An 11586-nucleotide genomic window follows, 5' to 3' on the forward strand; every position below is an offset into this window, starting at 1 on the left:
GACATATTTCAATATTGAATATAAATCTTAGAAATAAACGTTTGCGAAGCGAGTCTTAAATAGGCAACGAATCTGAACCGGAAACTTGTAGCGAGATAATGCAGGGCCACTAAGCACTTTCACGCGGAGTTTCCTCCCTTTGGCTCTTAAGGGCCAATCTTGCTCTGTAGCCGTTTTGATCTTTAACAAGACACACCATCCGGAACTTATTTCTCACTCCGAAATCAGCCTTCCAAGGACACAGATGCAACTCCTGCCCAGGATCCTCACTTGTACAGGCGGTCCTCAAGTTACAACTACGCTGGAGCCCCACAATTACAGTTGCTAAGTGTAAAATTCGCCCGTTTTACAACTTTCATAAGTATGAAGCAGTTGCCGAGCGCCTGAATTTTCATGATGTGACCCTGGGGATGCTGCAACAGTCAATAAGTAACTTTTATGGACACAGAGCATCTGCAAATCCCTTGTGTGTCCAATCACTCTTGGCCAATAAAGAATTATATTCTATTCCTATTCTATTCTACTCTATTTTACTCTACTCTACTCTACTTCTGTTCTATTCTATATTATTCTACTTCTATTCTACGTCTATTCTATGTTACTCTACTCCTGTTCTGTTCTGTTTTATTCTACTCTACTCTATTTCTGCTCTGCTCCATTCTGTTCTGTGTGAAAAATGTCATAAGTCGCTTTTTTCACAGCTGTTGTAACTTCATTGTAACTCTTCTAAGTAAAGGATTACCTGTAAGGTCTCTTCATAAGAAAGTTATTTTTCCCCCTTAAATTTTCCTCTTCATTCTTTTGGGCAAATGCTAGTTTTAAATAGCATCCCTCTGGGGCAAGGGACGGGGAGGGGGATTACACTCCCCCTCTCTCCACACCATACTTCTGCGTGTTTGTGTGTGGGGGGGTCCCTTGGGCCGGAAGGGGACCCCCTACTTTCTGAGCGAGGGAGATGGTGGAACCACGCCACCCGCTTCCCCAAGTTGCCTCTTTGTTTTGCGGAGTTGAAAGCCGCCCCCCCCCCATGCCCACTCTTGCTCTCCGCCGCCGCTCCGCCTGACCTAGATAATCCCAGCGCCCCGGCGAGGTGAAAGCCGACGGGATCCACCTCCCAACTACGTGCCTGCTGGCCTTAGTGGCGGGGGCGGGGAGGAGGGGGGAGGCGGATGCCCCTTTGGCGGAGGGAGGGGGGAGGCGGGTTCTGCAGCCACCAGAAAACAAGGCCACGACCCCGGGACACTTGCGCCTTCCCCGGCGCTTTACCTGCGGGCGACCTCCAGCCCGGCCGGTGACATTTGAGTGAACCCGGCCTGCTGCTTCTTCGCCAAGTTCACCGTCGATCAACCCGCCGGATACGCAGCGCTGAGCACCGTTAATTGCCCAGGAAGAAGCCTTTGATTATCTCGTTGACGTGCGTCAATCCCGGATGGGGAGGGGGCTTTTGGGGGGGGAACAGGGAGACCGTGTAATGGGGCGGGGGGGGGGGCCTGTGCGCGCTCCGATGGCCACGGAGTGAAAGGGAGGGCGACAGACATCTTGGAAAGGAGGTTAATGAATGGCAACCCCCAAGAGGGTGCCGCTGGCCACGATGGCAAGTTGGACGGTCGCTGGTTTGTCATACAATAGAACAGTGTTTCCCAACCTTGGCAACTTGAAGATATTTGGACTTCAGCTCCCAGAATTCCCCCGCCAGCGAATGCTGGCTGGGGAATTCTGGGAGTTGAAGTCCAGATATCTTCAAATTGCCAAGTTTGAGAAACACTGCAATAGAACAGAATAGACGTTCGGGTCACTTAAATGGCCGAGTGTGATTGCACACACAAGGAATTCGTCTTTGGTGCAGATGCTCTCAGTGTACATAAAAGAAAAAGATACATAATTTCGGAAGGAACCTTGTGTAGAATGACGCTGCACTTGCAAAACAAAAACCCAACAACAACAACAACAACCCTGCCTGATTGCAGAAATCGAAAGTAAATTGACCAGAATATTGCGATCCCCCTCCCAGGCCACCATTACTGGAGGTCCGAGGAATTTGGAGATCCCGGTTAAAGAAAAACCGGCCCGCTTTCTTAAAAATTGGATCTGATTGGGAGGAATGTGGACGGGTCGTGTCCGGATAGATGGGGGAGGGGGGTGTTTAGAAATTTTGTTAGTTTTCTAATATTTTTTTAAATTAAATTCTACACGTATTGTGTTTATTATGCTGTAAATTATGTATAGAAGTCGAAGGAAGGAGGGAGGGAGGGAAGGAAGAAAGAAGAAGGAAGGAAAGAAAAGAAGAGGAAGGAAGGAAATGAAGGGAGGAAGGAATGTAAAATAAAAAAAAATAAAATGAAATAAAAATGAAATAGAGGAAGTCTACTATAGAGGATTATAAAAGCAATTTGCCTCTTGGTTAGCTAGATTAGTAAACCTTCGTTTCTGAAGGCTTACCTAATTTATCCAGAAACAATAGAGCAACGAACTCGGTGGACTGGGCACCATCTCAAAAACTTCGCGAAGAAAATTTTTTCGCGAGCTTTAAAGGCGCGAATGAATCAGTTCCGTGGGTTTGTCTGTCTTTTTAAAAAAAACAGATCCGGGATTGAATCTTTTGTAATTAAAAGTGCCCGGACTTGTTTTTCACAGGAAATCCTTCAGACGTTCGGGTCACTTAAATGGCCATTTCTCTAAAGCAGATTAACATACTTTTACATAGGGATTCAAATGGGATCTGCTCTGCTTTCGAACTTTTGCCTTTAGGTATTCATTAGGACGCCTTTCTGGTTTCAATGGAGGTTTCCAACAATATGTGTAAACCTAAAATTACCATCTGTTTCAAAAGTTCCTTTTGTGAGATGACTGTAATGAAGATGAAATAATTAACAGTGAATGAAAAGCTGGGGTGTGTTCCCCTCTCCTACACCTATGAGTCTGTGAGCAACCTACATGAGCTATTTTAACTTATCAATGTTCCAAAGGTGTTTTTTCAAGAGACAACTGAACTTTCCAACTTTGGGACAACCTTAACCTGGATGATTGAGAATTTCCATAGATATTTAACTTATGAATACTGTACATAATAATACATAATATACCCTTCTACTTATGACTGTAACTTGTTGCTTGTATCCTTAAGATTTGTATTAATATTGATTATGTCCTGATTGCTTATTTGACCCCTACTACAATCATAAGTGTTGTACCACATGATTCTTGACAAATGTATCTTTTTCTTTTATGTACACTGAGAGCATATGCACCAAGACAAATTCCTTCTGTGTCCAATCACACTTGGCCAATAAAGAATTCTATCTATAAATAAACTGAACTTTCTGGATGTGCAAGGCAAACTAAAGTGCATGGATTGAAGTGGGTATTTAGTTAATGCTACTTAAGATTTGATTGGCTAGTTCATAGCTCAGAGTGTTGTAGACCAGTGTTTCCCAACCTTGGCAACTTGGAGATATTTGGACTTCAACTCTCAGAATTCCCCAGCCAGAATTCTGGGAGTTGAAGTCCAGATATCTTCAAGTTGCCAAGGTTGGGAAACACTGTTGTAGACAAACAGCAGCTCAATTCAACCTCTGTGTATTGGATATGCATTCAATTTTTTTCCAATGATAGATCAACTGAGCTTTCTTGAGACCGACTTCCTCAAAATCAGACCCCGGTCTTAACCAAACAAGAGCAAGATCCACTCAACTGTGCAGGATTTAGTTCCCTGGAACGGGGATAATTCTGAATGTATAATTATGAAGAAAGGGAAACCCTATAATTTCAATCTTGGTGTTTTCAGAGCACAAGTTTAAAATAATTTTTGGATTTTCAGGATGTAACTACTGGAAGGGAAGTTTCCTCATCTTGATTTTACCCATATGTGTTGGGGATTAGTGGCTACTATTCTTCAGTTATGGTGCCTTCAGTGACTGATGGGAAATGTAGTCCAATATGTCCTAAACACATGGGGGAGGAAGGCTGGGACCTCTCTACCCTGAAAAATACAAATACTGTACAAAGCAAGTTGTGCAGAGTCACTGATGGGAAATGTAGTCCCAACATGTCCCAATGATATGAATGGGCAGTGATATTTTTTTACTCTGATGGATATAAACACAAAACAAGAGACGTGGCTTTAAAAAGCTATTTCCTTGTTCTCCTTCATCCTAACCTGGGTTTATATTTAAATTAATAAGATTGAGGTGTCTTGAAATTAAACAATTATAACTGGAGAGATAAGTAGGATCAAAATCAGCTTTTGGCTGTTTGAATCAAAGACCTTCGATTAAAGGGGAATCTTAGAACTATAGCATCACAACTCTTTAGATGCACAGTACAGAAAGTTACATTAATTAAAGTTAGTCATTGACATTTGTCTGTTTTCTTTCTTTCAGCTGACCACAAAGATTTACCTTAAAGACAAGGTCAGGAGGGCAGGAGCTTCTGGTTCACTTGAAGGTCAATCTGCCAACAGGATTTAACTCAGCATTATAGTGCAACCTTTACCCGCTTTGATGGGGGAGTGGAAAGAAAAGGAAAATTACCTTACATAGGAGCAGCACCTCCCTTAATTCGGAAGTCCTTCCCCATCATTGAAACTGTCCTCTATTCATCTATGACTCCGGAGTCAAATAACAGATGCAATTTTTTTTTCAAAAACCAAACTAGGAACACTCTTGGCTTTCTCCTTTGCTTTAAAACCATCTTTTTTTCACAGATCTTCAAACTTGGCAACTTTAAGACGTGTGGACTTCAACTCCCAGAATTCTCCATCCAGCTATGCCTAAGTCAGTGAAGGGCTGCAAGTTTTTCTTACTACCACACTGTGGGAGTGGCTTGCCAGCCATGTTACCAGGTGGGAGTGGCTTGATGATCATGTGACTGGGGGGTCGCCTAAAGGTCATGTGACTGGCTTAAAGGTGGCCAACTTGATGTCACTCACATCAAAGGTTTGGGTTAGGGTTAGGGTGCCTGGCCTCTCCTCACCTCAAAGAGATACAATTTTCCTACCTATTTATTATTACTGAACATCCAAAGTATACTGTTTAATTCTATGTATATATGCCATATGTGTACATACATTATTATTTTTATTATTATTATTTATTAGACTTGTATGCCACCCCTCTCCATAGACTCGGGGCGGCTCACAACATATTATACACAGGCATACAAAAATACTATCTACTATATAAACTGTATATGTCTGTACACACACACACACAGAGAGAGCTCTTTTAAAATTATATACATTCAACCTCATTTACTGTGATAGGAAAAACATACCCAGAGCCCAGAAGGAAAAAAAGAAAAAAATTCAAAAATTTTCTATCAGTACCGCGTACCTGACCATCCCCGTAGGAGCCCCTCCCTGACCTAAGTGAACCAGTGTGCCTACCATCCCTGGCAAGTGTTCCCTCTAATCAGTACCCATCTTATGCATATAAACAATGTTATATCTATGTATGTTACAAATACGTATTTGACTAATAAAAATAAATAAACAAATGAGTTCTGAGACCCCTGTAAGGTTAGAAGAATTCATTTCACAAACCACCTTCCTTTCTTTCTCTTTTAGGAAAAGGAGAGAACCAGGGAGGTGTGAGAACTTCAAGGGAGTGATTAATCCAGCGAATGAAAAAGGGTCTTCCTCCATACATGAAATTATAGGGGAGAATTTGGGTAACAGAGGCCTAAGTCAGGAGGCCAGGTTAATGTTAAAACTTTCAGACAGACAGCTATCCAACAGTTTAAGCGATGTGGATTAGAAACTGAGGAAATGTACAGGGAAAGCTATCACAGTGGAAAGCATAAAACTTTTCAATGAGGAAAGGAGGGCAATTCCATCAGGACAGATAACATTCATCTTCTGGCTGAGTTTAATCAGTTATGGTCTCTAATGGACTCAGCTCTGAAATGTGGAATTTATGAGAGGTTCCAGGTGCTGATTGCACAGGCAACTGATAACCAACTTTGTCATGGAGTAAAAGTACTCCAACTGCACAAGGGAAACATTTTAAGCTTTAAAGATTAGTGTACGATTTTAAACGTTTATTCTGTTAACCTTAAAAACTAAATTTTTAAAAGCTTAAACTCAAGAAATAGTTGAGAGCTGATATGTCTTAGATTTGGTAATTGCAAAACAGAGAAGCTTACATATTTTGTTTTGAAATTGGACTTTAGATAAGAATATTGTCCCGTTATCCATCGGTGAAACACAGACTTTTAAAAATTGCACAGGGGAATCTGATGACACGGTGATCCCAACTGGGACTACTGCCAATCAAACTGATATAAGGGATTAGAAGCAGAGGTGAAATAGAATTGACCATTGAAACCATCCTGTTTTGACTTTTAAATAGAACCTTTGCTTTTACCTTGCACATTTCACATGAATTTGAAAACAAGCATCTACTTTTCCTGTAAACTTCCTAAATATACTCATGTCCATTACATTTTTTTGGGGGGGGGGGGTATAATTTTTTCCCCTCCATACAAACTTTTTCAATACATTTCAAAATACCTTCATATTACAATAAAAACAGTATCAAATTAGTAAAACAAATATAATTGCGTTCCCCCAAATTATTGGTTTCAATATTAATTACTTCTGGTATTCATCAAACCTCCCAACCTTGACCTCTAATTTTGTCATCTAGATATCCAATTTTCTTTTAATTGAATTCAGCAATTTCCTTTTAATCTTATTAAATTAATACCATGTCCATTACTGATAATTTGGAAGATAATTCAAAGTTTTACATGTTTTGGTTCCATGCAAATATATTGGTATCAGGCCAACCATCCCCGAAGGGGGTATTTATGTTTTAGGAAGACCCCAAAAGAACATGGCTTAACTGGGTACCCAATGCATTTCACATCTATTTGGGTAGTTGAATTTTTTAAAATAAAATTGTGATAAGACCAAATAAAAATGAAGACAGCTGCTATACTGTATAGATAAACATGGCTTCTGCTGCCACGAGGCGCCCTCTTGTGGACAGATGTATAAAATAATCCAAGATGGTGGACATGACCATGCAACTGAAACTCCACCTCTTTTTGACATGCAACATTTCTTTATGGACAGATTTGTAGTCACGTCACACAAACAAGTCTATCTAGTTCAGGGACAATAGAGGATAACTTTGTATTTCCTGTTTTGAGGAAAAGCTAGTCGATCTGTCTACATGGAGGAATGAGCCCCATTTTGCACACAGCTGATATTTTGAGTGGGCAAAATTAGAAATGAAATAATAATTACTTGAAACCAAAGCAATGCCAGTCCAGACACCTAGTTCAAGTACAATTCTGTCCACTCAGGTGATGATGAGAGATCTTCAAGTAGCACCATTGGCTGATGTGAATGCTCATTGGGAACAGCTTAGTTCCACAGCTTCCAATCTTCCCAATTTAATTTTGAATTTAGGAAGATTCCAATGAGCAAAAGAATCTGTCCCCAAATCCAACTGTATCTGATTCTCATTGGCTGTCTGGATGGGTCCGTGCAGTTTCCTTGGCATGTTTTCTTTCAGGAGTTTTCCCCCTCACTTCCTTCCTAAGGTTTAGGGAGAGTGGGAGGCCCAAGGTCACCCAGATGGCTCTGCGTCTAAGATAGGACTAGAACTCATAATCTCTAGCCCAGTGTTTCCCAACCTTGGCCACTTGAAGATATTTGGACTTCAACTCCCAGAATTCCCCAGCGCTGGCTGGGGAATTCTGAGAGTTGAAGTCCAGATATCTTCAAGTGGCCAAGGTTGGGAAACACTGCTCTAGCCAAATGCTTTAACCACTACACCAAACTGGCTTTCTAAAATAAAAAATAAGAGGAAAGTGAGCAAGGTTTCACCGCTGGCACTGTCTAAACCAGAGATGGTCCACCTTTTTCTCATCACATGCCAAAAGTGCCTCCCCCCCATAATGCAATGTTTGAGTGACCCCTCACGCAGGCCTCCCCCCACCAGTGGTGGGTTCCTACAGGTGTGGTCCAGAGTGCCACATGGGTAGGAACCACGGATGATGCCATCTTCGGCCCCCTTTTTCAGGCATCTCCTGAGAAGGAGCATCTCAGCTGCACTTCAGATGGAGAATAAAGGTCAACATTAAGACGAGGGTGGGCGGGAGGGCTTCTTCCAACATGGAGATGCCATGGGGGAAAATCACCAAAAATTGCATCATCAGTGGGTTCTTATTGGTGTGGCATTCTGAACTGCACCAGTAAGAAACCACCACTGTGTCCTCCACACATGTGTGTGTGACCCCGGCGCTCACCCTGACCTCCTGTGCAGGCACACATGACCTCCATGCTCCCCCCACATGCTCTGTGACCCCATGTGTGCATGCGCATCTCCCTAATGCAATGCATATGTGATCCCATTCTCCCCTGAGCCCCTGCATATTTGCACATGACCCCCTACTCTCCCACCCCTGGACATGCACATGTGACTGCCCCATGCTCCCCCCAACTCCCATGCATGCACATGCAACCCCCACGTATGAACATGCAAATGTCCCCTCCCCCATCCATGCACACGCATCTCCCACATGTGCCCCATCCCAATGCATGTGCAGCAGATACCCCCAAATCCAGCTGGCCAGCGAGAAACACGTGTGCGTGTGTGGTGGAGCCAAGCTTGGGCGACAGCTCCTGTGCCATCAGAGAGGATGGTGCATGCGAGCCATAGGTTCAGCATAGGGTCTAAGCTATTGAAATACTGGAGAGAATTAAAATACAGTGGTGCCTCTACTTACGAATTTAATTTGTTCCATTACCAGGTTCTTAAGAAGAAAAGTTTGTAAGAAGAAGCCATTTTTTCCCATAGGAATCAATGTAAAAGCAAATAATGTGTGCGATTAGGGAAACCACAGGGAGGGTGGAAGCCCTGTTTCCTCCCAGGAGATTCCTAGAGAGCCCCACAGAAGCTTCTCCCTGCCTTTTCCTCCCAGGAGATTCCTAGAGAAGCCCCATGGAAGCTTCTCCTCGCCTTTTCTGGCCCTGTTTCTTCCAAGGAGATTTCTAGAGAGGCCCCATGGAGGCTTTTCCCCACCTTTTCTGGCCCTGTTTCCTCCCAGGAGATTCCTAGAGAGGCCCCACAGAGGCTTCTCTCCGCCTTTTCCGGCCCTGTTTCCTCCCAGGAGATTCCTAGAGAGGCCCTACAGAAGCTTCTCCCCGTCTTTTCCAGCCCTGATTCCTCCCAGGAGATTCCTAGAAAGGCCCCATGGAGGCCACTTTTCCAGCCCTGATTCCTCCCAGAAGATTCCTAGAGGGGGCCCACAGATGCTTCTCCCTGCCTTTTCCGGTTACAGTTTCGGAGGCTCCAGTTTTTCAGTGGAAAATGGTTCTTGAGAAGAGGCAAAAAAATCTTCAACACCCAGTTCTTATCTAGAAAAGTTCATAAGTAGAGGCGTTCTTAGGGAGAGGTGCCACTGTAACATGTTTTATAGGACTAACTTTGGGGTGATGGAAAATGCTGCTTGAAACATTGGAATATCGTGGAAATCCAGTTTAGATAACACAAAGAAGCTATTTGGGTGTCCTTCCCCTCCAACACTCTAGTTGGTACTCTGCAAACTCCAGCCCTTAAAAGCATTCTGAGGATGCTGCACATCCAGATATTTAATTTGGTTTTAACTGCTTATGGTTGTCATTGAGTGCCATATCCGTGCAGCAGGGCAAATATATCTGCCTTACTTCCTTGTGTTTAAATGAGGACATAAATTAAGGCAGCTTTTCAGGGGTTCAGGAAAGTACCGTAATTGTTGAGCAAATTGGCTGTTTCTTGCAACATTAATGGGCTAAGTTAATGGGAATTCCAGCTCTCAATTTCTTGGCATTACAGTTCACAATGGGAGGTGTTGTATATTTGGCAGAATGCCTGGCCAACTTTTGCTGACCAGGAACGGGGCTGGGTAATGGTGCAGCAGATGATGCCAAGTAGATATCACCTAACTGGGTTTATTTAAAAAACAAATAAAAGGCAGAAAACCTGTTGCTGATTTTTCAAGAGGTCAACAACTTAGTTTTGGTAAGATGGAAGGGTAAAGAGATGGGCAAACAATGGTGTGGGGCATTAAACATGCTGTTCAAGGATATTCCCTTTAATCAAATGCACCCACTTTATGACAGACACAGCTGGCTATATGTCTCATCCAACACATTATGCAAGTTCCAATCCAATCCATGGAGAAAGAATATCGAACTGAAGTTCAACTGGAAAGCTTGCGTTTTGGGCTGCACCATATCATTCCCATAGGTAGGGGGAGCTCACACAGTGAAAAGCACTGTACCCCACAGTGAAAAGCACTATACCCCACAGTGAAAAGCACTGTACCCCACAGTGAAAAGCACTGTACCCCACAGTGAAAAGCACTATACCCCACAGTGAAAAGCACTGTACCCCACAGTGAAAAGCACTGTACCCCACAGTGAAAAGCACTATACCCCACAGAGAGGAAAAGGCTGCATATGGAGAGACAAAACAAAAATGACTTGAGCCTAACTTTCTCCTTGCTATATAAAATTCTTAAATGTAGGTTTTAAAAGGTTCCTAGCATTGGGGGCTGGAATTACAATGGAGTTTCTGATTTGCCTTTATCTGGGCCTACTCAACGCCTACTTAACCTCTGGATCAGAGGTAGGCAAAGTTGGCTCTTCTATGACATGTGGACTTCAACTCCCAGAATTCCTGAGCTAGCATGATTGGCTCAGGAATTCTGGGAGTTGAAGTCCCCAAGTCATAGAAGGGCCAACTTTGCCTACCCAATCTCTGGATGATCCTGTTGCAAGTCAAGTGGATATAGCTCTCCAATCCAACGTTGTAATTTGCATTATCTTAGCCTACTGTCAATCCTATTTGCTCGAAGTTTGGGGCATCTTTTGTTCAATGCTTTTGTTTTTAGAAGAGCAATGGCCTTTTGTTCCTTATGGTTTCACTTCTGCCCATCTGCGCTGTTCCTTTGTAGAAATTGATGTAGATCTTTGGGGTCTGCCAGGATGAAGAACAGGTTGCTTTCCTTGGTAGCTTGTGATTGAAACCCCACTTCTTGGCAAGACATCAGCATCTTAAATACTTGGGCAGAATTAGTCCCCACAATCTGCATTAGAGAGAGGAATTAGCAATAGCAACAGCAATTAGACTTCTATACGGCTTCACAGTGCTTTTACAGCCCTCTCTAAGCGGTTTACAGAATCAGCATATTGTCCCAACAATTTGGGTTCTCATTTTACCCACTTCGAAAAGATGGAAGGCTGAGTCAACTTTGAGCCTACTGAGCCTACTGCTGGCAGCCTGTGACCAGCAGAAGTAGCCTGCAGTACTGTGCTCTAACCACTGTGCCACCACAGCTCTTATTATCCACACACAGGGCACATCTTCTGTAATAATGCTCCCCATAGCTTTTGAATGGCAATTCTTAGCCTAGCTCAGCGTTTCTCAAATAATGGGGCGTGACCTCAGGGAGCGTGCTTTGTTTTGCCGCAGGGAGTAGGTGTTTTGTGCACTGAACAATATCACACAGCACAGAGCAGGAGCACAGAGCAAGTGCAGATAACCATGGAAACACCATGGAAAAATATTTAACAGGGATGAAAAGAAAGGAGGA

The sequence above is a fragment of the Erythrolamprus reginae genome, chromosome 5, assembly GCF_031021105.1.
Source record: "Erythrolamprus reginae isolate rEryReg1 chromosome 5, rEryReg1.hap1, whole genome shotgun sequence".
Classification (NCBI taxonomy): domain Eukaryota; kingdom Metazoa; phylum Chordata; class Lepidosauria; order Squamata; family Dipsadidae; genus Erythrolamprus; species Erythrolamprus reginae.